This window comes from Dasypus novemcinctus, chromosome 5 (assembly GCF_030445035.2).
Source record: "Dasypus novemcinctus isolate mDasNov1 chromosome 5, mDasNov1.1.hap2, whole genome shotgun sequence".
Taxonomy (NCBI): Eukaryota; Metazoa; Chordata; class Mammalia; order Cingulata; family Dasypodidae; genus Dasypus; species Dasypus novemcinctus.
The window spans coordinates 105,715,369-105,741,255 of NC_080677.1; the positions used below are offsets into that span (position 1 = coordinate 105,715,369).

Genomic DNA, 25,887 nt, shown 5'->3' on the forward strand with positions numbered 1-25,887 from the left:
AGCTGAAAGGAAAGAGCCAAGAACAGGAGCCACCTTGAAGGAAGCAGTGGCCTTCCTGAGGAGGCAGAGCCAGCCCTGGCAGCCCCACAAGGAGGGGGTCGAAGAAATAAGTGTCTCTTCTCTCCCCTCTCTGAGCTTCTACTGGGTATCCCCTTGACTGAACCCAACCAGTAACAAGGGAACGTGCTGATTTCTGCACAGAGAAGCCTCCCAGGGCAGAGAACAAAAGGAAGAGTAGAGAAGCAGGATCAGGAGGGGCAGCCACAAGCTCTCGGGCCCAGGCATCATTAATCATTGAATTTTAGTCAGTTTAATTTGATGGGTAGCTATGCAAATTTCCAATCTGCTATTATCTAACTTTTTCCAACCTTGATGCTTTCAAAGATTTTTTGGTGTGGCCATTGAAAATTTCAATTCTAAAACCAGGCCAATTAAGTTAGAATTTCTTCTGGAAAATAAAATAACTTACGTCCTTTTAAACTAAAAGAAGTATAATGACTTTAATCAAATTGGTAATGACATTTGACTTCTAACCTAATTACTTAAAATGAAAGACAAACAATCCATGAACACCAAAGAATTTACATATAAACAACCAATTATGGTCTATAAGATTAATAATCCTTTTTTTTTTTTTAACATCTTCTAATTACATTTTACAATGAAAAAGCACAACAGCTCCTAAGGGAATGAGCTGGTATAATCTACCAAATCACTAGTCATGTAGGATTAAGTCTAACTACCTGGCATATATTCACCCAAAAGTTCTAAGAGCAAGGTGGACTGAAAGCTTCCATTTTATAAAGAACGGAATTTAATAGTCACACTAGTTTTCCAGTTCCTCTAGTTTATGATTTCTCCTGCTCTTTAATTTTTCCTTATTTAAAAAAGGAAACACAGTAGTTGTTTCCTAAATTCCTAACCTTTCAGAACTCTATGATTTCTACAAAATTATAACAAGTCCATTTGCAATATTACACACATATTAAAAGTTTAATTCAATATACATGTTTTTTCTAATTACTGGTTAAAATAAATTTAATGTCTTTTTAGCAGTTACTTTGTTATTAACTCATTAAACCAATTAGACCCCACTAAATGCCTGACAGGCCCTGGGCAGTAAACAGCAAGGTCCTTTCCAGTGGGCCACTCACACCCATCCACCCTCCCAGCATGTGCTCAAATGGACAAGACAGCCAGTAAATCAACAATCACCCAAATAAACATTTCACAACAGTTGTAATGACTGTGGTGAAAAAAAAGTCAAGGCTTCTAGGAGTAACAGGATAACTAATCTGATCCAGGGGGCCAGGGCCAGCTTCCCTGGGAAAGGGACATCAAGCTGACACAGGAAACATGAAGAAGAAAAGGGAACAAACACTGAACACAGGCCACCGATTGCCTCTCACTTCTGACCTCCTTCAGACTTGTAAATCACCGAATTTGCAGAAATGAAGAGGAGGGGCAGTTGATTGGCAGGTACTTAATTTTAGTACTAAACCAGAGACCACTGTTCCCCCTATTTTTTAAAATACTATTTCAAAGAGCATATACATAATTTGTGTTCTGATACACCAGAGCAATTTAAGAAACAAACTACGTAATTATCAGCAAGAATCAGCATTACATTCTCACAGACCTCGGAATCCTGAGCATCTTGAAGGAAAGGAATGAATGAACAAATGAACGAATGATGAAAGAATGACTGAATGCAGCAGAAACCAGACCCATATAAAGGAAACAAGAGCCCAGGAAAAAATAAATATATATATATTTGTATTATTTACAAGCTCTAACATCTGCGTAGGCAAGTAAAAAGGTGATTGAAAAGAGATGGAAATTCTCTCTTCATTTTTACTGACAGTTAAGGCTTTGCAGTAGGATTTCAAAAGACATGAGAAGCAGGTTAGAACTAACCCCAGAGGATAATCTGGCATCCTTTTTTGGCTTACAAGATAATACACATTTTCTTCACCTCTCAGGGGGAGGAAAGAGAAATAAATGGGTCTGTCCACCTCTGAAAATTCTGCTCGGTGACCTAGCATCCCAGGGAGACATGGAGAATGTCATCCCCTGATTTCATTATTTCTAACTACCACTGCCAGGATTGCGCTGCAGTCCTGAATAGAATATTCTTCTTTGATACCTTTTCAACAAAGTTTTCAAACAGCTTGGGATTTCAAAATTAAATCTATCTCTAAGTATTCTTTTAAACAAAAGGTAGGGGAAATTTCGGAATGAGTTGCTTAGAACAAAGAAAATTTTCTGTAAAGAGGCTTTCTTACATGAGTTCCAAAAAATGATCATTTACCATTTTTTAGAATAGAAAAAGCAAAACGATGCTGTGCCACTTCCTTAGCATCATTTGCTAAATCACTTAAAAATTTAACTCTCCCACCCACTCATTCCCATCACTGCTGACTTCAAACTATCACCTAGCATTTAATTTTCCTCTTCTGCTGATTTCCTTGCTGCGCAATCACCGCTGTGGTTCAATTTTTCCCCCAAAGCATGTCAGCACTAGAACATTAAAAAATAAAAAGTTAGTAATTATAGCCAACAAAGTGAAGTCAATAAACCTTAAGCTGGCAAATTTTCCATTTTAGACTGGCATTTTGCCAACTCAATAATACATGATTTGAATCCTGCAAATAAGGAATAATGTTGATAAGGACATTTGTCTGTGCAAATAAGTTTCCTGGTTGACAATTTCTTGGATTTGCAGTAATTATCCACATTCACTGATACCCTGGTCTTCAACTCATTACATATCTCCCAGCTGGCATTCAGGTACTGATTCTAAGCACCAAAAACTACTGGAAATTTCCAGTTCCTTCATGCTTCCTAAGCTGGTGAACTCAATAGGTTAGAATAGGGCACACATGAGGTTAAAAGTCTTAATTAGACCTTGATTTACATTGGAAAAAAGTCACTCCATCTGCAAGGACCAAATAACTGGTTTTAAAAATGCCCATCCTTGGGTAAAAAGAAAAATATATGAAAGAATGTAAATGCCTGAGTATCCACGAACCCACTACATACTGGAAACTGCTCCAAACATCATCTTGGTATCCCAAAGGGCAGAATGTTGTTTCCCAAAGTATACTGACAAGCTCTTTCTGCACTCATCTTAACAATGTGTAATCACTTTTTAAGGAGGCTAAGCTTACCACTCTTGATAAACCTACTTTACATGTCACACCCCATCAGCACAGCTAACTCAAAAAATGGTGTATGTGTGTACAGGTATTTAGTTGGTTTTGCCAGTATTTACATAACATGTTGTACTGGCCAAGCACCTAGCTAAATGTTCTATCTCCATTTTATGGATGAGAAAACTGAGAGCTGGAGAAGTTAATTAACTTGCCCAAAGCAAAATAATTTGTAAATGTCAGAGTAGGAGTCCAACCTAAACAGTCTGACTCTAGATTTATCTCTCAATATCTCTACCTTCCACTACCTCAAGTCCGTTTTAAAATCCATTATTCATTCTACAATAATTTTGTCTTCCATGAGTGCCAAAGAGGCAAACATACATCCCTGTTTCTGCTTCTGATGCTCACCTACTCAACGCCCCCCGGGTCACAGGGTTATGGCTCACCTAAAGTTTGGATCCTGCCAGCTATCACCACACATGCATCACAGTGAAAAGAAGACACTAACATCTGTGATCAACCCCCTATGATCTCCCTATCAATTAGTACAGTTCCTGAAGAAGGAGCAGGTGGTCCTGGCCCAAATGCATACCAGTAAAATGGCCAAAGTCAGGGATAAGACATGTGGAGCTTGGGCAGGTTGGACTACAATCACTTAAGCCAGCGGGGGAAGCCAGGAACCAAAGTGGATAGCTGAGGTCCAAAGGCCAGGGTTTAAACACCAAGTAGGGGTAGGGAGTAGAAGCAGAGACCAAGGAAAGGTAGAAGACTGAAGTGTACTCCAGGTAGAGGGGACAGCATTTGCTTAGAAACAAACACAGGAAAGACTATAGATACTTAGGAAAAGCAAACAATTCAGTGGTCTTGACAAAAGGGGTTCATGAGCCTAGTTCAGTCCATTGCTTGTTTTGTTTTTCACTTCAGCAAGCCCCTTACTAAATGCAATAATCTCTTAATTCTGTGAGATTTCATTCTCCCGATGTTCCTCTTAAATCTCTAAATCTCTGCCTCCTTTTTTAGCTATTATTTCTCTGTTCTTTAAATGTTAGTATTGTTTAGGCCATATCTCAGTCTCTGTTTTCTTTCCACTTCACATCCACTCCAAATCTACACATCCAATTTACAGCGCTCCAGACCCAAGTCCCACTTATTTGACATCTCCATTTGGGTGTCCAACAGACACCTTAAAACAACATGTACAAAACACATCCCATCTTTTCCAGCGTGAAAGAGGGGTCAGCTGGTACACCAAGGGTGTCAGGTCACAGGAGATCAATCAGTCTGACTCCATATTTACGTAAGTGCCAAATACTTGATTGTGCATGACAGATTCCAATCATGCAGTAGTGTGGAGTGTTTTCCTCCTATATCTTACAATGCTTGACTTTGGTCTGCCTTGTCCATCCCTCATCTTCTTTATATCTTGCAGTGGTCAAGGTTAGCCACCATAAACTAAGACATTTTAAAAATTGAATATATAAATTTTATAAATATGAATTTCTTGAGAAGAAAATAAAATACCCACGCTTTTTAATACAAAGGATTTACTCACACCGCAAAAGATCAAATTACCAGCATTGACTACAGGGCTAGTAGTCAAGTGCTTCTCTGTGTGGTCAACAGACTGGCAGCCTCAGCATCACCTGGGGACTTGTGAATATGAGGCCCTGCCCCAGACCTATTGAATCAGAATCTGTATTTTAACAAGATCCCAGTGGTTCATGTACACAATAAAGTTTAGGAAGCTCTGCTTCAGTCCAAAGTGTTGAGTGTGTACTCAAGTGTCCTCTCTTTTCTTCTGAAAATTTACCACATCATGCATGTTCAAAGGCCTTTAAATGAGTTCCTGCCACAGTATTATTTTTGTAGCTCTTGATGCTGTCCCCATGAAGAGATATGAAAGCTCCTTCTGAGCCACTTTATGAAGACACTGGGCCTTGAACATGCTGTTCACTTCCCCTTAAGTGAACAACATCTCCTAATACTACACTTTTTATTTTTCAAAATTATCCTGCTACTCCAAAATTATATTTTTAATGGTATTATGTTACAATCTTTGCATCCAATGCTGGCATGAAGTTTAAGTGTCACGGTAAATCTTGTCAACTTGTGAATACATCACATCAACCATTGAGTCAGTAAGAGGTTTTTAAATATATGTTTCTTATTTGAAAATAGATGAGTTTTGAAAAATAAATATTTGACAAACCCTGCACTTTTGAATGTCAAATATAAGATGCAATGTATCTTGTCATCAATAAATTTCCCATAGCATTCATATGTGGCAGGATAATCTAGTGAGATATTCACTTCTGTCTGATTTATACTGCTATAGGAGTCCCAGGACAGAATTTGTTTTCTTTTCTGTCCCCACCCTACCCCTACGCAACAGCAATCAAGCCTGTGTGTCCCGAAGAACTAAGAGACCTTGTTTTCAGAAACCTAGGCTTACAGAGGTCATAGAGCTGAATTATCTAGAGGAGGAGAATCTTCTTCCAAGATTTGAGGAGGAGGAATTCAAAACATAAATAGAGGAATAGAGTGGGGCTTCACCAGGGAACCTCATCAAAGAAGCTGTCCTCTGGGAAGCAGATTTGGCTCAACGGATAGAGCATTGCCTACCACATGGGAGGTCCAGGGTTCAAACCCAGGGCCTCCAGACCCATGTGATGAGCTGGCCCATGCGCAGTGCTGATGGGTGCAAGGAGAGCAGTGCCACACAGCGGTGTCCCCCGCATAGTGGAGCCCCACATGCAAGGAGAGTGTCCCGTAAGGAGAGCTGCTCCTTGAAAAAAAAGTGTAGCCTGCCCAGGAGTGGCACCGCACACATGGAGAGCTGACGCAGCAAGTGACACAACAAAAAGAGACACAGATTCCCAGTGCCTCTGACAAGAACACAAGCGGACACAGAAGAACACAAAGCGAATGAACACAGAGAGCAGACAACTGGGGAGAGGGTGGGGAAGGGGAGAGAAATAAATAAAAAATAAATCTTAAAAAAAAAAAAACAAAGAAGCTGCCTTCCCAGGCTTGGCATGGAAGGAATGGAGTCAACTTTTAAGAGCCCATGGGGATGGGCTATTAAAGTAGCCTACAGTAGCCTTGGAAACTGAAGGGTAGGCCCATAAAATATAACTTTGATTAGATTTCTTGACACCCTAGTAAATGTGCCTCAGTGCCAGCATTACTTGATATAAAAGAAAAAAGTTTTTTTGCAAGTGAGTTTTGAAGAGCAAATTCATTCTTTATGCCTACTCCCTATCAGAGGGTAAGCTTGAAAGCTAAACTCTGGTTATACTTATTCTTTAGTGGGTTTTAGGAAAGTGATCCATATATGTTGTGGATTAATTGCCTACTAGTGACAATAAAAGAACCCAGGATTCTTGACTTTTAATATCTTCAGTCCACCCAGTTACATTGCTCCTCAAAAGCTTCCCACATTGTTGGTGCTTTTTTTTTATGAAGAACTAACTCCTTTTTTCAAGGACCATAACTTAGAAATATGAAGACATTTATTGTCTTTCCAATTTTCTCTAATTTTCTAAATAATCTAAATATGTAAATGTCTTCGTAATGGCTTGCCAGAGACTGTATGTGAATATCATCGGGTCTCCTATTTTAAAGAAAGAAAAGAAAAACACACACTAAAAAAATCCTTTCAGCTATTTGTTTTCAGAAAAAAACTTTCAAATTCAAACTCAATGAAACTGATACTTCATTTTTAAATGCCCTTTATTTCTTGTAATTCTAAGAAATAAAATTTGAGAAAATTTAAAGCAGCTCTTATGGTATTTAAGAATATAATCTGGGAAGCTGACTTGCCCAATGGATAGGGTGTCAGTCTACCACATTGGAGGTCTTCAGTTCAAACCCCGGGCCTCTTGACCCGTGTGGAGCTGGCCCATGCACAGTGCTGATGAGTGCAAGGAGTGCCATGCCACGCAGAGCTGTCCCTCGCGTAGGGGAGCCCCACGTACAAGGAGTGCGCCCTGTAAGGAGAGCCGCCCAGTGCGAAAGAAAGTGCAGCCTGCCCAAGAATGGCACTACACACACGGAGAGCTGACACAGCAAGATGACGCAACAAAAAGAAACACAGATTCCCGGTGCCGCTGATAAGGATAGAAGCGGTCACAGAGGAACACACAGCGAATGGACACAGAGAACAGACAACTGGGGGGAGAGGGGGAGGAGAGAGAAATAAATTTTTTTTAAAAACTTTAAAAATATATATATAATCTACCTTAAATTAGGACTGAGAATACTAAAAATGTAGACTTTTATCATAAACAAACAGAGTAGGACAACAGAGTGGGATTCAAAGTGGCTAAAAATAATATGGTAAAAACAAAAAACTCGAGAGGCAGGGCAATATGGATTCTGAGTAAGTACACCATCGTCATCTCTCTTACAAAAGGCTGGCTGTGTGGTGACAGAGTCCTACCAGAGCAGGGTGTTTTGGGAACCTGCAGGGCAGGAGGTGCCTGGACATCAATCTGGAGAGACTGCAGCAGAACTGGTGTTGCTCAAGGTAGAACTGTGGGTTTCTAACACTGAATGCGGAAGCCATGGGAAGGTAAATCCTCCCTGCCTAGGGCTAAGAGCACCTGCATTCACTGAGAACTGCCGGTCGTGGGGCAGAGTTCCAAGCCCCATGTCCCACAAACATGTGAACCCCAAGCCATGGACCACGCTAAATACCCCAAGTCCACATTCTCCTGGGCCGCTGTTTCCCGAGTCCAGCACTCTCAGAAATCCAGCATTGCCCTGCCCCTCCGGACGCGGACTAACTCCGGAAGTGCGAGAGTTTAGGTGGGCGGTGCAGAGGGGCCAAAGAGTACAGGTTCAATTTTCTGGGCCCCCTCCCTTTTTACTGAGTTTGGAGGAGATATTAGCGGACTTGGGGAGAGCCTAGGAATACAGAAGAGGCAAATCTGATGAGAAAGCCCAATGTACCTAAACGCCCTGAGATAGGAAACTTGGTCTGGAAGAAGGTGGAGTCAGAAAATTAACCAGCCCCCTTGTAGCACATCTAAGGGAGATCAACAGTAGGACGTGCTTTACAGGCTTCCAATAGCATATTCAGGGTTCCTGGCAAGGGGAGGGTGCTCTCTCAAGAAATTAAGAATCATTATTTCCTCAGGTGAGTTGGTTCACCAGGGACCCATTTGAATTTCCTACAGGAGCCCTCACCCAGCCTTCCTGCTGCCTTGGGAGAGAAGGAATTGAGGAAGGGAGAAAGGGGGAAGATCAGACTCCTAAGCAGTTTATTCAATTGCAAAGAGGATTCTTTGCCTGGGGCCTGGTCTGGTCTTTTTTGTTGGTCTGTTTTCTCGTTCTTTCTTCCTCTTTATCCCCTGACCCCCCACTGCCCTTTTTTTTCTTCTCCCCTCTCTCTGCTATTTTTTTCCTTCTCTATTTCTTTCTCCTTTATTTTCCCTTTTTTCTTTTTTATATTAGTGCTGCAGGTGACATTTCTTATTTGCTCTGCTTCCTCAGCCTCAATTTTCACTTCCCTGTGTGTACAGATTTTGGCTACCAATGCTATCCCCTTTCCTTTACATCATTCTCTCCTCCATCATTTACTGTTTCTCTTACATTGCACCTCTCTCTGTTTAGCCCCCCGATATTTCTGACTTTTTATCTCTAATACCTCTAATCTGTTTTCTATCATTTATTCACTCTTTATGTTATTGTCCTCTCTTTTCTCTTTCCTCTCTCCTGACCACACTGACCTTTTAATTCATAGTATATTCCTCCCCATATTCAGTTTAATATCTCATTATAGGTACTCCACTTTTTTACAGTTATAACTATACACAGCTTCCATGAGTTCTACATACATTCTCATAGATCTCACATGGTTCTTCTGCTAACACTCACTATCAATACTACTATTATATTTTTCTTTTCTTACCCCTTTTGCTTTCTCTGGACCTAATATTTTCCTTTGAGGGAACTTAGGCAACAACAAGGAAATAGAATAAGAAGAAAAAAGTGACAAAGAGAAGACACACAAAAACAACTAATTAAACCCCAAGGCTAGAATAAGAAGATAATCAACAGAATAAACCCAACAAAATAAAATGATGACCAAACAGCAAGAAAAAACTACAGACCATACCAATAATCAGGAAAACATGGCCCAATACAATGAACAAACTAAAAACCAGGAAAAGAAGTGGAACACTGAACAAGTAATTAAAGCTCTCAAAACATGTATCATGGACCAGTTCAATGAAGTGAAGGAAATTAAGCATATTAAGAAAACACTTGGAGAGCATACAGAAGAAATTGTGATCATGCACACAAAAAATCACAGAGATGATGGGGATCAATAGCACAATCCAAGAAATCAAAAATACACTCTCAGCAAAAAACAGCAGATTTGAAGAGGCAGAGGAAAGAATTAGTGCTGTGGAAGACAGTATATATGAAATCAAACAGATAGATAAGAAGATAGAAAAAATCCAGCAGGGACTTAAGGACCTGAATGACAATGCAAAATGCACAAACATACACATTATAGGCATCCCAGAATGAAAAGAGAAGGGAAAGGGGACAGAAGGGGTGTTGGAGGAAATAATGGCTGAAAATTTCCCAAACCTATTGAGGGAAATGGATATACATGTTCAGGAAGCACAACACACCCCAAACAGCATAAATCCCAAAAGGCCTACCCCAAGATATATACTTGTCAAATTATCCAATGCACAAGACAAGAAAAAAGAGAACCATCACATACAAGGGAGGCTCCATAAGATTAAGTGCTGGTCTCTCATCTGAAACAATGGAAGCAAGAAGGCAGTGGTATGACATAGTCAAGGTACTGAAAGAAAAGAATTTCCAACCAAGAATACTCTATCCAGCAAAGCTAGCATTCAAAAATGACGGAGAGTTCAAAATATTCACAGATAAACAGAAATTAAGAGAGTATGCCAACAAGAAACCTGCCCTTCAAGAAATACTAAAGGGAGTTCTGCAGGAGGAAAGAAACAAACAGGAGAGGTAGAGTTTGAGGAGAGTGTAAGAACAACTAAAACTACAAAATGAGAAAAAAAATCAAACAACATAAGACAAACACAAATCCAAAGAAATATGGCTAATATAAGTAATTCCTTGAAAGTAATAACACTAAATGTCAATGGATTAAACTCACCTGTTAAGAGATGCAGATTGGAAGACTGGATAAGGAAATATGACCCATCTATATGTTGTCTACAAGAAACTCATCTTAGACCCAGGAATTCAAGGAGGTTGAAAGTGAATGGTGCTCGCTTCGGCAGCACATATACTAAAATTGGAACGATACAGAGAAGATTAGCATGGCCCCTGCGCAAGGATGACACGCAAATTCGTGAAGCGTTCCATATTTTGGAGCAAGTGTTGCTGTGGGGGGAGTGAGGGGTGGGGGCAGTGGGGTTAAATGGGACCTCATATTTTTTGAATGTAATTTTTAAAAATAAATAAATAATTAAAAAAAAAAAAAAAAAGAAAGTGAATGGCTGGGGAAGCGGACTTGGCCCAGTGGTTAGGGCATCCATCTACCACATGGGAGGTCCGCGGTTCAAACGCCAGGCCTCCTTGACCCGTGTGGAGCTGGCCCATGCGAAGTGCTGATGCGTTCAAGGAGTGCTATGCCACGCAGAGGTGTCCCTCGCGTAGGGGAGCCCCACGTGCAAGGAGTGTGCCCCATAAGGAGAGCCGTCCAGAGCGAAACAAAGTGCACCCTGCCCAGGAATGGCGCCACACACATGGAGAGTTGACACAGCAAGATGATGCAACAAAAAGAGACAAAGAGTCCCCTGCTGCTAACAAAAACAGAAGCGGAAAAAAAGAAGATGCAGCAAATGTACATAGAGAACAGACAACTGGGACGGGGAGGGGGGAGAAGGGGAGAGAAATAAATAAAATTAAATCTTTAAAAAAAAAAAAGTGAATGGCTGGAACACAATCTTACAAGCAAACAATAACCAAAAAGGGGCAGGAGTAGCTATATTAATATCAGACAAAATAGATTTTAAATGCAAAACAATGTGAGAGACAAAGATGGACACTACATATTAGTGAAAGGGATAATCTTTCAAGAAGAATGAACAATCATATACATTTATGCTCCTAACAAGAGTGCCTCCAAATACAACAGGCAAACACCGGAAAAACTAAGTGAAAGAATAGATGCCTCTACAATTATAGTGTGGGACTTAAATAGTCCACTGTCAACTTTGGACAAAACATCTCAAAAGAGAATCAATTAAGAAACAAAAACTTTGAAGAGTGTATTAGAGCAGCTGGACCTAATAGACATATACAGATCATTATACCCAAATAAAGCAGGATATACATTTTTTCTCAAGTGCACATGTATCATTCCCCAAGATAGACCATATGCTAGGCCACAAAGAAAGGCTCAATGAATTCAGAAAGATCAAAATCATACAAAATATTTCTCTGACCACAGTGGAGTGAAGCTGGAAATCTGCAAGGGTCAGAGGCCCAGATTTTTCACCAAGATATGGAAATTAAATAGCACACTCTTAGAAAAACAGTTGGTCAAAGAGGAAATCTCAAAAGAAATGAATAACTACCTTGAAACTAGTGAAAATGATAACACAACATACCAAAACTTATGGGATGCAGCAAAAGCAGTACTGAAAGGGAAATTTATAGCCATAAATCCATACATCAAAAAAGAAGAAAGAGCTAAAATTGAAGAACTAACTGCACACTTGAAGGAATTAGTAAAAAAAACAACAAAGTAACCCCAAAGGAAGAAAGAAATAACAAAGATAAGAGCAGAACTAAATGAAATAGAAAATAAGAAAGCACTTGAAAAAATAAAACCAAGAGCTGGTTCTTTGAGAAGATCAATAAAATTGACAAACCCTTAGCTAAACTAACAAAGAAAAAAAGAGAGAAGATGCAAATACACAAAATAAGAAATGAGAAAGGGGATATCACCACTGACCCCACAGAAATAAAGACTATCGTAAGAGGATACTTTGAAAAACTATATTCCAACAAGAAGGACAATTCAGAGGAAATGGACAAATTCCTAGAAACACATAAGCAACCTCTATTGATGAAAGAAGAAATTGACAATCTCACCAACCAATCACAAGAAGTAGAATCAGTCATTAAAAACTTTAGTCATTAAAAAACCTCCCAACTAAGAACAGCCCTGGGCCAGACGGCTTCACAGGTGAATTCTACAAAACATTGCAGAAAGAACTAATGCCAATCTTGCTGAAACTCTTCCAAAAATTTGAAACAGAAGGAACATTGCCTAACTCATTCTATAATGCCAACATTACCCTAGTACCAAAGCCAAACAAAGACACCACAAGAAAGGAAATTTACAGACCAATTTCTCTAATAAACCTAGATGCAAAAATCCTCAACAAAATACTTGCTAATTGTATTCAACAACACATTAAACAAATTATACACCATGACCAAGTGGGATTCATTCTGGGTATGTAAAAAAATCACATGATCATATCTATAGATGCAGAGAAAGCATTTGACAAAATACAGCATCCTTTCTTGATAAAAAACACTGCAAAAGATCAGAATACAAGGAAATTTTCTGAACATGATAATGCATATATATATGAAAAACCCACAGCCAACAGCATTTAAAATGGTGAAATCCTAAAATCTTTCCTTTTAAGATCAGGAACAAGACAAGGATGCCCACTATCACCCCTTCTATTTAACATTGTCTTAGAAGTACTTGCTCAAGCACTGAGGCAAGAACCAGATATAAAAGGCATCCAAATCAGAAAGGAAGAAGTCAAAATTTCATTATTTGCAGATGACATGATCTTATACATAGAAAACCCTGAGAAGTCTACAAGAAAGTTTCTAGAACTCATAAACGAGTTCAGTACAGTTGCAGGTTATAAGATCAATGCACAAAAATCAGTAGCATTTCTGTACACCAATACTGAGCAATCTCAGGAGGAAATCAAGAAACAAATACCATTTACAATAGTAAATTAAAAAATTAAATACCTACAAATAAATTTAACTAAAGATGTAAAAGACTTATACACAGAAAACTACACAACATTGTTCAAGGAAATCAAAGAAGATTTAAATAAATGGAAGAATATTCCCTGTTCATGGATAGGAAGACTAAATATTATTAAGATGTCTATCCTACCAAAACTGATCTACACATTCAATGCAATCCCAATAAAAATCAACACAGCATTCTTTAAGGAACTAGAAAAACTAGCTATGAAATTTATTTGGGAAGGAAAGAGACCCGGAATAGCCAAAGACATATTGAAAAAGAAAAATGAAATTGGAGGAATCACACTACCTGACTTCAGAACATACTACACAAAGCTACAGTAGTGAAAACAGCATGGTATTGGCACAAGGATAGACACACTGACCAATGGAACCGAATTGAGAGTTCTGACATAGATCCTCATATATACAGTCATATAATATTCGATAAGGCCACCAAACCCTCTCAGCTAGTAGAGAATGGCCTCTTCAACAAATGGTGCCTGGAGAACTGGATATCCATATGTAAAAGAATGAAAGAGGATTACCAACTCACACCTTATACAAAAATCAACTCAAGATGGATCAAAGACCTAAATATAAGAGCTAAGACCATAAAGACTTTGGAAAGCAATGTTGGAATCCATCTACAGGACCTTGTAATAGGAAATGGCTTCATGAACTTCACACCAAAAGCACAAGCAGCAAAAGACAAATAGATAAATGGAACTTCCTCAAAATTAAAGCCTTCTCCACCTCAAAGGAGTTTGTATGAAAGTGAAAAGAGAACCTACACAATGGGAGAAAATATTTGATAACCATATATCTGATAGGAGACTAATATCCTGCATATATAAAGAACTCCTATATCTTGAAAATAAAAAGACAAACAACCTATTTAAAAATGGGGAAAAGATCTAAACAGGCACTTCTCCAAAGAAGAAACACAAATGGCTAAAAATCAAATGAAAAAAATGTTCCAAATCTCTAGCTATTAGGGACATGCAAATCAAAACTACAATGAAATAGCATCTTACTCCCATAAGATTGGCAGTTATGAAAAAAGCAGAAGACTACAAGTGCTAGAGAGGATGTGGAGGAATGGGAACACTCACCCACTGCTGGTGGGAATGCAGATGGATCCAGCCATTCTGGAGGACAGTTTGGCAGTTTCTCAAAAAACTAGCCATAGATTTGCCATATGGCCCAGCAATTCCACTGCTGGGTATTTACCCAGTAGAACTGAAAACAAGGACACAGACCGATATATGCACACCAATGATCATAGCAGCACTATTCACTATTGCCAAAAGTTGGAGTCAACCCAAATGCCCATCAACAGATGAATGGATAAATAAAATGTGGTATATACACACAATGGAATACTACTCAGCTTTGAGAACAAATACACTATAAACACATGTGATAACATGGATGAATCTTGAGAACCTCATGTTGAGTGAAGCAACCCAGGTATTGAAGGACAAATACTACATGACCTCAATGATATGAGATAAGCAAACCAAGCTGCCTCAGAGAGCTAGAGACCAGATGATAGGCTTAAATTATTTTGGGGGGTAGAGGAAGGTTGTGAGCTGACACCTACATGGGTGAAATCTATGATAAGCTGGAGGTAAGTATTTGTACAGGGAAGGGATAAAATGGGGGCATAGAGATACCATTGTGTGGGGCTTTGTGGGCTTGAGGGGGGCTAGGGATGGGAGGGTGGGTCAGATGGCCCAAGAAATTGGGGGGAGGGTGGGAGAACATATGAACATAGGAGATTGTCAGGTATGTGGTTGAGACTATAATGTTGAGAAAACTTTCTCAAAAATGTAATAAGAAAGGCTACCTGTTTAAAGGGAGAATCTGACTCAGGACAGGCTTCTAGGGAGTGTGTGAGTGCTCATTTTGTCATAGTGGGTTATATCATTGGATGGAGACCCATACAATGAGAGTGAAAGTATACCCACAATCTGGGAAGGACTGATGTTCTGAAATAGAGGGAATTGTATCTCTCGAGAGAAATGGTGACTTCCAATGCATTAGAAGCAGTCGAGCATGTCAAGCCTTCAACATTGTTGCAAGTATCTCTGAACATGGTCCTTCAAGCAATGAAGAGTGATTGTCACTGTGAGCCCTGAGGGGAGGGGGAAAGAAGTATTGAATAGATGGAATCAAGTAACTATAGGGCAATGGAAGTGTTAGACAAGATTATGCATGGATGGATATAGGACATGTTAAATTACACCAAAAATGTATAGGGGCCTATAGGCTAAAATGTAAATCATAATGTAAAACATACAGTAACTTAAAATTTAGAAAATTGTATAGTCTAAAATATAAACCACAATGTAAACCCAAGTGTAACCTTGTTTGAAAGCTATTGTCTCAATATCTGTACATCAGTTGCAGTAAATATAGTATGAACATGAAAAAAGATTATTGCTGGGGAACAGACAAAGTATCTGACGTTGAATATGTGGGAGTACCGTATATTGTATATATAAATTACTGTGGTCTAAAACTTTTGTGAAGACAAGCTTAATAATTAGAAAAAAAAATGAAAAAGGACATAAACACTGAGGAAGAGATGGAAGAAGTTGCCTTGCCAATGTGCATACAGGGCAACACTTATTGCAGTGATGGAAGGCAAAACATCAAAAACAAAGCATTTTCATTTTTTAATTTTTGATACCCCAATTTATTTTTACTTTAATTTTTCTAAATTAGTTTGTATTCTGCATCTAACCTTTAAACCCATCACTATATTCCATTTCACTATTAATGGAACTTGGCAATATTTTGGGTTTCATTTTCAGGGAGGTTTTGGACCACAGAGGGGTTCAATGGTGGCGGGGGAGGAATACTGGTGAGGGGTGTTATTGGTAGGGGGCGCATGGTTGGGAGGGAGTTCTCCAGGGCATGTGTGTGGGGTGCATACAAATGTTTCGATATTTTCATAGTGGTTACAGTTGGGAATGATGACTGGGGAAGTGCTGCGTTCCTGGCTGGGGGAGCTCTGTCGCATTCCCTAATGGAACAGCAACAATACCCCAAGTGCAATGGCTAAGACCAATAAGGAAGGATGGTCCAACAATGAGCCACTGATGCTAATGACTATGCTTGTGAGCCTGTGTGCCTGAAATAAGAACTAGGCCTAGAGCTGCAGGGTACCTAAGAGTTACCTTCTGAGAGCCTCCATGTTGCTCAAATATGACCAATCTCAAAGCCGAACTCAGCATGTAAATGCATTGCCTTCCCACCAGCGTGGGACAAGACTCCTCCGGATGAGCTTCCCTGGCACTGAGGAATTACTACCAAATACCAGCTGATGATGTGGCTGGAGAATGACCTTGAATAAAAGGGTCACCTCAGACCAGCAGAATATCTCAGCCTACATGTAATATCAGGAGTGAAAAATGTTTTTTGATCTTGAATAAAAGGGGGAAATGGAAAGGACAAATGAGTTTATATGGCTATGAGTCTCCAAAAAAGAGCCGGGAGGTCATCAGAGGGGTCGCCCTTACGCACACCTCAGCAAAGTCCCAGAGACAGCTAAAGTAGATACAACCCCAGGTATTGGTTCTTCTGAGGGCTACAGAGACCCTCAGGTCTATGGTCATGGCAGATGGACTTCAGTGCCATGTCAGTTGGCCCTAGTTTGAAGTTTGTGTTCCTGAGTGTGATGGAGTTGTACTCAGGTGTGATCTTTGTTCACAAGCCTCTCCTGTCACCTTTACTGGACCTGTGGTTGGCACTGGGGTTTAGAGTATATTCAGGGGACCTGAATCTCTGGACTGTCCATGTGATGATAGCCAGGCCCTGAGCCTCAACAGACTTGCAACTCCTACCCTCTGGTTTATTGGACTTACCCCAGACACCTAACAGGGAGGTGAAGAAGGTCAACCACCACACCAGGGAGCCAACTGAAAGCAGGAGAATTGCATCCGTCATCCAAGTGGAATCTAAGCATCCTCTCAATACAGAGTTGGAGTGGACATAACCATCCCAGAGTCCACAAAATGGAGGAATAGAGTATGGATTAGAGTGGACTTACTGATATTCTATTCTGGAACTATTGTGATTAGTAATGGAAGTAAATGTAGCATTAAGATGGAGAAAGTTTCCATGGTAGCAGCTGAGGGAGAGGAGTGAGAAGAAGAGATGTGATGTGGGGGCATTTTCAGGACTTGGAGTTCTCCTCGGTGGCACTACAGGGACAGTTACTGGACATTGTATGTCCTCCCATGGCCCACTGGGTGGACTGGGGGAGAGTGTAAACTATAATGTGGACCACTGACCATGTGGTGAACCAGTGCTCAGAGATGTGTTCACCAAGTGCAATGAATGTCCCATGATGTTGGAGGAGGTTGTTGTTATGGGAGGAGTAGGGTGAGGGGGGTGGGGAGGTATATGGGAACCTCATAGTTTTTTTAATGTAACCTTAAAAAATAAATAAATAAAGACAAATTTTTTAAAAAACACTCAAGGAGAGAAGGAAATGGAAAACTGTTTTCAATAATATATACCTGCTTATATACCTCTTTATCCCACATGCAGTTCATTGAGATACAATGAATTTACAGTTTTCATCACATTTGGAGGATCTTTGGCTATGATTTTTCAAATTTCTTCTGTCTTCCTTTCTCTCTTCTCTCATTCTAGTACTCCAACTAACATATATCAGATATATTTTGTCCCACATGTGACTAATTCTGGCTTCATTTTTTTTTCAGTCTTTTTGTCTCTTCATGCTTCACTTTGAATAAGTGGATAACTTACTCAATAACTTTTATTGCTGTGTCTTCTGCAATGTCTAACTTGCCTTTCATTCCATCCAATGACTTTTTAAAATTTTAAACATTTTTTAATCTCTACAGCTTCCATTTATTTCTTTTTTTATATCTTCCATTTCTCTTTTTTGTCCATGTTTTCCTTTAAATTCTTCAGTATATTTATAATAGTTATTTTAAAGTTTTTCTCTTTAAATCCATGATTTTTGCCATTTTAATCTCTTTTTATTGACATATTTTTCTTACTTATGCATAATATTTTCCTGCTTCTTTGCATTTCTATTAATCTTTATAGGATATTGGGCATTATCAATTTTATTTTGTTGAATTCTGGATTTTGTTGTCCTCCTTTCATGACCCAAAACAGAATCTGTACCCACTAAAGAATAACTCCCCATTCTTCCATCCCACCAGACCTTGGTCATATGATCTACTTTCTGTCCTACCATACAACCCAGAAATTCCAGTCCTAGGTATGGTTCCCCAAGAGATTTGAAAACATATGTCTACACGAAAAGATGTATTCAAACGTTTGCTATAGCTTTATTTACAATGGCCAAAAAGCGAAAGCAACCTAAGTAGCTATCATATAATGGAATACTACTGAGCAATAAAAAGAAACAAGTTATTGACACACACAAAATAACTGAATGAATCTCAAAACAATTATACAGAGCAAAAGAAACCCAGAAGACAACACACAATTGTACAATGTGATTCCATTTATTGAAGTTTTAGAAAACGCAAATCTAATCCATAATTTAAAGAAAAATAAGTAGATCAGTGATTTCCTGGGGCCAGAGCAGGGTGAGAGGCCTGCAACAAAATGCTATAGGTGATGGAAATCTCCTATATATTGATTGTGGTGGTGGTTACACATGTGTATAGATTTGTCAAAATTCACCAAACTGTACACTTAAAATTATGTAAATTATTCTTTAATAAAGTTAATTAAAAATAAATAAATTTCTGGTTTTCCCTTCCATGCCAGGCCACACTCTTCAAAACCAAGTCCTTGGGAAGCGGACTTGGCCCAGTGGTTAGGGCGTCCGTCTACCACATGGGAGGTCCGTGGTTCAAACCCCGGGCCTCCTTGACCTGTGTGCAGCTGGCCTACACGCAGTGCTGATGCATGCAAGAAGTGCCGTGCCACGCAGGTGTGTCCCCCGCATAGGGGAGCCCCACGCGCAAAGAGTGCACCCTGTAAGGTGAGCCGCCCAGTGCAAAAGAAAAGTGCAGCCTGCCCAGAAATGGCACCGCACACACGAAGAGCTGACACAACAAGATGACGCAACAAAAAGAAACACAGATTCCCGTGCCACTGACAACAACAGAAGTGGACAAAGAAGAACACGCAGCAAATAGACACAGAGAACAGACAACTGGGGCAGGGGGGAAGGGGAGAGAAATAAATAAATAAATCTTTAAAAAAAAAAAACCAAGTCCTTCTCCTGTTATTTGAAACCTTGGAGTCCTGCTCCCCACCTCCATCTCCCCTAACCTTCATGTTCACACAATCACCCCACTTTGTTTATCTCCAGAATATCTCCAAGTCTTGATATATTTTCTCTCCACTGACAACTCTCCAGTCTTGCACCCTACCTCCTCCCACCTGGATTTTCTGTGGCATTTCAGCATGCACTCTTGAGTCCTTCCACCATCCAGCTAAATGCAGATCTTAGTACAACAGCCTTCTGCAGTACTTATGCTGCTCTGAAGGCCTGTGTGGCCTGGCCCCTGCATGCCTCCCCAACCTCAATTCAGTAATTCTCTAGGTCCCTGCGCTCTAGCCATGAGGCCTTTTTTCAGTTCCTAGAAGGGACTGTGCTCCTTTTCTCTCCAAGGACTTCCCATATGCTGTGTTCTCTTTGCTCATGTTCCCACTTCACCTAAATCCTTGCTCATCCATCAGCTCTCTGTTTAAACATCCCTTCCTCATGTAAGCGTTCCCTGAAGGTCAGAGCCCCTGGCATATGCTTTCATGGCACTTTCAGATTCTCTTCCCCAGCACCCACTCCCCTTGCAATGGTATCATTATTTATGTAATTCATTGTTTAATGCCTGTATCTCCTGTTGGACCTTATTCACCACTGTATCCCCAGGATCTAGTACTAAAAGTTTCAACAAATCTATAGGAGTAAATACGGACTACAACAAAGAACAAGTAAGACCAAGTGAGCCCACGTAATGAGAAGATAAAGTATTAAGACTGACCTTCTCTTAGAGCAAGTAGCTTCTTTAATCATTGACATTTTGTTTCTAAAATGAGTCCAGAGGGATCCAGAACTCAGAGTAGAATAAACAAGCCTATAAAAGGTGAATGTCATTTTATCTTTAAGGCCTTATCTATTGTACTCTCAATGTTTTAAAATATGAAAGAGGTGATTCATGACCTAGGATGGGACAGTGTGCATCATGAAGAATAATAACTAAAATGAATATAAATATATAAAATGTACATTATGAATTCATAATAATACTCAAAAATTTCATTGGTCACTATCAGAAGATGCTTGAGTACCAACACATTCTGAAATTTCATAATAAACAAGTTGAAATCAAGTTCAGTGTAATCTAATAGTTAATGAGGGAAAGATATTTTGAGAAGAACTCTAAATAATAAATGCAGAAGGAATGATTTCTATGATGGTGACACCCAAATTTGCTTATTATCTTTAAATCTAATTTGACTTGGTCTCTCCAAGACACTTCAAACAGGACATCCCATCATCGCTTTCTGTATATGGCAAAGTCAGGGATATCTTTCCATCTCAGTGGATCAATAGGCTGAACTATGAGGTTTATGAAGGGGGCCTCAACACAAAGATAAAGTTTGGAATTGTTTGTGGGGAATATTAGCAGCCAGCACAAAAGAGTTTCTGCCTAATTTGGTAGGAGATGTGTAGCCAGAGGAGATTTTCTTTCATAGTTATAGTGTGACATCAAAGTTTTACTTCATAAAGATGCATCTGGCAACATGTATTAAAAAAGACTGAGGAAAGGAGGGACTGGAGATGAGCGAAAGTGTTATGAAGTTATTGCAAAAGTTCAGTAGACTGTCATAATGGGCTGAAGTGGGAATGACAGCAGTGGAAATGACAGATTCAGGAGCCAGAGGGGAGGTGTAATTAGACAAAGGCTTACAGTTGAGATTAAAAGGGAAAGCATAAATGTATGAAATACTTCCCACAGTTTGATGATTAATAAATGACTTGTGATAATGATAATAATGACTGTCAGAATTCAGTTTGCAAGTTTCAAGCAGTCAAAAATTCATAACACTCTGTTGATAAAATAAAATGTTAAATAATTAAGCAAACTACTGTATCAGAATCTAACGAAGAAATAGAAAGCATGTGAGTATTTAAAATAGAAGGATTATAATGTAGGGAACTAGTTACACAGTTAACAAAAGAGCTGAAAAGCCACAGGACACCAATACAAGTTGACCAAAGAGCTAACAAGCCAGCAGATGCTGAGACAGCCAGAGATTAGCATCAAGAGGAGCCACTACAATGCCTAAGTCAAAGAGGAAAAGAGAAAGAAGTAGAACTAGAAGCAGAGGCCAGGATGACCCAAAGAAAGCTAAAACAATGCAAGTCAATCCAGGGGAAGCTCAGGCTTCAGACAGTATCATCACTATCAGAGATGATTCCCAAGGCAGAGATGGGAGGGCAGAAATAATCTCCCTCTTTCCCATCCACTCTATCTACTCCAGTGCAAGAGAAATGCAGACTGCAGGGGTCAGTTCCCTGCGATACAGGGCAAGCCAGAGGATGGCAAGGAACCACTATGAGAGCAAATCAACCCAGGGCCAGTACTACCACACAGATTAGGATGAAGAGCTTCAAATTTTTAGCATAAGTAAAGAGATACAAGTATAAAATCAAGAAAGGTGAGTAAAAATTCTATAACCTTAAATCTGAATTGGAAATACAAGCAAAAACTCATGGTTTCTTTTTTAAAATACATATTTCCTAAATCTACTTAGAAGGCTAAAAGTGGTGACAACAAAGTAGCAATGAGAATGCCTCACACTCAGACTGTGGTCTCTAAAAACCATCCTCATTGAAATGAGACAAGGTTCATTATAGGAACCACTGATTCTAAATCTACAAGAGGGTATATGGAATAAAAAAATTTTTTTAATTAATATTAAAAGAGCATATATGAGAGTACACTATATTGTGTTTGTGACTTTACTGTGACCTAAAACTTCTTTGAAGAAATAATGAAAGAAAAAAAGGTAAGACATTGAGGAAGAAATGGAAGAAATTGCCACTGCACATACAGGACAACACCTATTACAGCAATGAAAGGTAAAATGTAAAATAAAAAAAAAATTTATAATATTTTTCATTTTTTAATACCCCAACTTTTTTTGCTTTATTTTAGTTTGTCTAAATTATTATGTACTTTATTTCTTATGTTTAAACCTATCATTACTATCTCATTTTCCTATTAATTGAATTTGGCAATATATTAGGCTTCATAGTTTAAGAAGTTTTAGATCACAAAGGGGTTCAACTATGGCAGGGAGGAGCATTGGTGTGGGGTATCATTGATGGGGGATGCATGGGAGGGAGTGAACCTGGGCAGGCATATAGGGTATATAGATTGTTCAGATGCCCATTGGGTGTTGACCTAGTGGGTAGAGATTCATACGACAACTGAGGGACTGCTGGGTTCCCATCCTGGGGAGCTCTGCCACATTCCTCAATGGAACAGCAACAATCCCCCAAGTGCAAAGGCAATAACCAGTGAAGAAGGATGGTCCAATGATGGGCCCCTGACACTGACAACTATGCTTGTGAGCCTTTTGCACTTGAAATTTCAACTAGTGTTGCAGGGTGCCTAAGAGTTACCTTCTGAGACCTTCCATGTTGCTCAAATGTGGCCACTCTCTAAGCCAAACTCAGCATATAAATGCATTACGTTCCCCCCATCATGGGACATGACTCCCCAGGATGAGCCTCCCTGGCACTGAGGTATTACTACCAAGCACTAGCTAGTGATGCAACTCGAAAAAGACCATGAATAAAAGGGGGAAATGGTAAAGACAAATTAGTTTACATGGCTAGGAGACTTCAAAATGAGTTAGGAGGTCAACAGAGGGGTTGCGCTAATGCACATCTCAGCAGGCTCTCATAGATAGCCAAAGTAGATACTACCCCAGCTAGTGGTATTCCTGAGGGCTATGGAGACATCCAGGTCCTACAGTTATGGCAGATGGCTTCAGAGTTTGATGCTTGTCAGTGGGCCCTACTTTGGAATTTATGCTCCTGAGTGTGACGGATTTGGACTCAGATGTGACTTCTCTACACATGCCTCTTCTGTCCCTTTTACTGAAACTGTGGTTGGTTCTGGATTGGTATATGTCCAGGAGACTTGAATCTCTAGGCTGCCCATGTGCCAGCCTGGTCCTGAGCCTCAGCAAAGTTGCAACACCTACTCTACAGTTCTTTGGACTTTCTCAGGTCAGCTAACAAGGAGGTGAGGATGGATAACCACACCAAGGAACTGAGAGAGTCGACAACTGCAAGCAGAAGAATCCCATCCATCAGCCATGTGGGACCAAAGCCCCCTCTCAATTTAGAGGTAAAATGGGCTTCACCATCCCAGAATCCTCAGCATGAGGGAATAAAATATCGACTAGAGTGGACTTACTGGTGTTCTACTATAGAACTATTATGACTCTAGCAACAGAAAAATTATATCATTGATGTGGAGACAGTGGCCACTGGAGTTGCTGAAGGCAGGGAAAGGGAAAAAGAGGTGTAATATGGGGGTATTTTGGGGACTTGGAATTGTCCTGAATGATAGAGCAGGGACAGGGGCAGGACATTATAAATCCCACCATAATCCATTGAAAGGACTGGGAGAGAGTATAAACTACAACATAAACTATAATCCAGGCTGTAGCAGTGTTCCAAAATGTATTCATCAAATGCAATGAATATACCATAATAATGAAAGAAGTTTTTGATGTGTGTGGGAAAAGTGGGGAGTGTGGGGAGTGGGTCATATGGGAATCTCCAATATTTTTTTAAGGTAACATTTTGTGTGATCTACTATCTTTTAAAAATAAATTTAAAAATACATTAAAAAATACATTAAAAAAAAACATGAGGCAATAAATGCTTGTTGTTTATGCCAAAATAAATAAATAAATAAATAAGAAATCCCTAACATCTCATTGTGCCAGATAACAAGGAAATTATCAAAAACTAGTGGGGTTTAGGCAAAAGACATAGGAGTCAGTATGAAGGGATTCCCAGTGACCTAAAATGAGACAGTTTACATCAAAAAGAATTATGTCTACAATGAATTGGAATACATTGAAATTATAATAATAGAAAATTTTAAAACTGAATTTAATCAAGCTTCTATATCAAATTGCCTGTCTACAAGAAAGACAAACGGCAACAAGTTAAATGACACCGATCAGTCAAATCCAGAATGTGGAATACTCTACAGTGTAAAATAACACCATATTTCCAACAAATCATTGAAATAAAAAGGAGAGTTAAGATCCACGTCAATTAAATGCAAAGTGTGCACTTTGTTTAGATACTGATTCAAACAAACAAACTGTAAAAAAAAAAAAGACACTTTTGAGACAATGTGGACAATTATAATCAGAGTGGACAGGTATAATGGTTGCAACCAAAAAAAAAGAAAGGTTTTAAGAATAATTTATAGCTACTAACCCAATAATATTTAAAGTTAGCCTAGAGGAGCTGAGTCTGAACTAAAGAAGTGGTCTTGAAAGCTGTTGATCAGAATCACATGGGAAGCCTTTAAAATTCCCTAACCCCATTAATAGCCTTATACCTGGAAATTCTAAATCAGTCTGGGATGATGCCCAGGAATATGCATTTCTAAACAGCTCTTAAAACTATCCTGATAATCATCCAGTTTGATAATCATACTACTCTAAAGTCATTGGGCTTATTTGGAGGAAAAGTCCCATTGCCAGACCTTCAAGCAAAGTCATTTTGTTTTTGTCATTTTGTTTAACCACTGCCACGTAGCATGGCAGTGGTCAGCCAGGAAAACTTCCCATGAAGTACAAGGTTTACCATTCACTCTTATCATAATGATCTCTCTTTATCTGAAAGCTCCTTTCAATGTGGTAAATTCACAATAGTGGTATTTACCATTTATTATTAACCTCCATGACACCTTATGTATTTTACCACTAACGTTTACAACAACCTTGCAAGACAGATAGTATTATCTCTTTTTTTATAGGGAAGAAAACTGAGACTCAGAATATTAAAATAATTGTCCTGTGACTATATACAGCTAATCAAGAAGAGAGAAGATTTAAATCAGAAACTATCTAATTCCAAAGACCACATTCATTACATGATGCCCTAAAAGCCTTCCCTGCTATATGCACTATTGCCTTTCTATCTACATTCAGAATTTGGTCTTCCACAACCAGCTTTTAGATAGCCACTCCATAGCAGAAGACATACCAAAGGACGAAACCATAGACAATTTCTGTAGAACAAAGAAGAAAATTAAAGGGGGTAAAAAGAAAAATATGAATTAAGGCCCTATGATAACTGTATAATCAATATTAGTCACATGCCTTCAAGACCAATTCTTCTTCACCATATCCACCATTATTACCTATAATTATTTCTGTCTACAAATAAATGGCATGCATGAATGTCTATAAGTTATGTCAGTATTTTATGCATCATGCATTTCATAGCAGGAACCCAGGTAAAGCCAATATTTTTCATTCCCTGACATCTTTAATAAATCCTAGGAATCATAGGAATCAACAAAAATAATTATTATCCTTTTCAGTAGAGGCATAGACAAAACAATACTTTCATTTGCCATTCTCTTCTCCAGCTACTAGCTATTGTTAGCCTTTTTGTATGAAAAGACATTCATTTCCT

General features: G+C 39.2%; 1 protein-coding gene and 1 non-coding gene across 10 annotated transcripts in view; one reads left to right on the forward strand and one right to left on the reverse strand.

Moving 5' to 3' along the window:
• GRM8 (glutamate metabotropic receptor 8) overlaps nt 1–25,887 on the reverse strand; it is an 850,565-nt gene that overhangs the window by 671,392 nt on the left and 153,286 nt on the right. The window lies entirely within an intron of this gene.
• On the forward strand, nt 10,423–10,529 carry LOC111758683 (U6 spliceosomal RNA). The gene has a single exon (XR_002792868.1). It is a non-coding gene; the product is annotated as a U6 spliceosomal RNA (small nuclear RNA).